Consider the following 1,000-nt stretch of genomic DNA (forward strand, 5'->3'; position numbering starts at 1 on the left):
TGGATTCAAAGTACATTCTGCTGTTTCGTTGCACTTCAGCAAAGTATGGGCACTTTTGGGCATCATGATGCCTTTCGAGTTCAGGAAAACGTTGTTGTATCTAGTGCTCTACCAAAGGGGCTAAACCCACCTCCAACCCTCCCGTCTATCTATCTAGTCCCACAATTGTTTTTCCTCTCCCTCTCATCTCTCGGTGTGTGGGTGGTATAATTGTTCAATGAGATGCATGAAATGGAGAATGTAAAGTGGTAGGTCCAACAAATGGACTGGTTAATTTGATCGCGGAGTGTTTCCTGAGAAGGAGTGGCCATTCTTGAGGCGGGAATATGGGGTGTTATAATACAAATGGGTGTGTACGATTTGCTGAACAACATAGACAGTGTGGAGGCGAATCGAAAAAGGTGCAAAAGTGGGAGCAAGAATGAGTACTCATGATAATTTGCACATTTCAGAAAAGAGGGAATAATCATATATTATACTTGGGGTCTTTTACCTCGGAATACAGTCCAGCTAGGGGAAGACGATTTAAAAAGGGTAGTGAAAGAAGCCAAGCTTTAATAAGGTTTGATAAAGTTCTGGCTTAAAACTGGGGGAACGGTGAAAAGTCCGGCATGATTCCTACCATGTGGTAGCTAATAAACATACGTTTATATCAATAGATCCATATGAAATAAATATATATACTGGATATTTAATTTTTCACATACATTCCTTGCTCTGTAGACGATAAAATCCTGAATGGAAACTTTTCAGTCGTGGATATCTCAGATGCTTCGACAGCTGATCTTGCTGACCGAGCTGTCTGCGGGCGTCTCTCGGCGGCGACTTTCGGTCCAAGAAGTATAGATTCTCCAGAGGTACTGGTCGCCGGGCCCTCCGGGGGATACTATTCACCGTCCACTTGGGTGCTTCTTCTTGCTTCTCAGAAAGATTTGCTTTGGCGGTTCTTTTTTCCGCACGCACTCCGACCTTGTCGTCTGAAGGGCACCTAGTGGGTTTG

The sequence above is a fragment of the Penaeus monodon genome, chromosome 15 (assembly GCF_015228065.2).
Source record: "Penaeus monodon isolate SGIC_2016 chromosome 15, NSTDA_Pmon_1, whole genome shotgun sequence".
Classification (NCBI taxonomy): Eukaryota; Metazoa; Arthropoda; class Malacostraca; order Decapoda; family Penaeidae; genus Penaeus; species Penaeus monodon.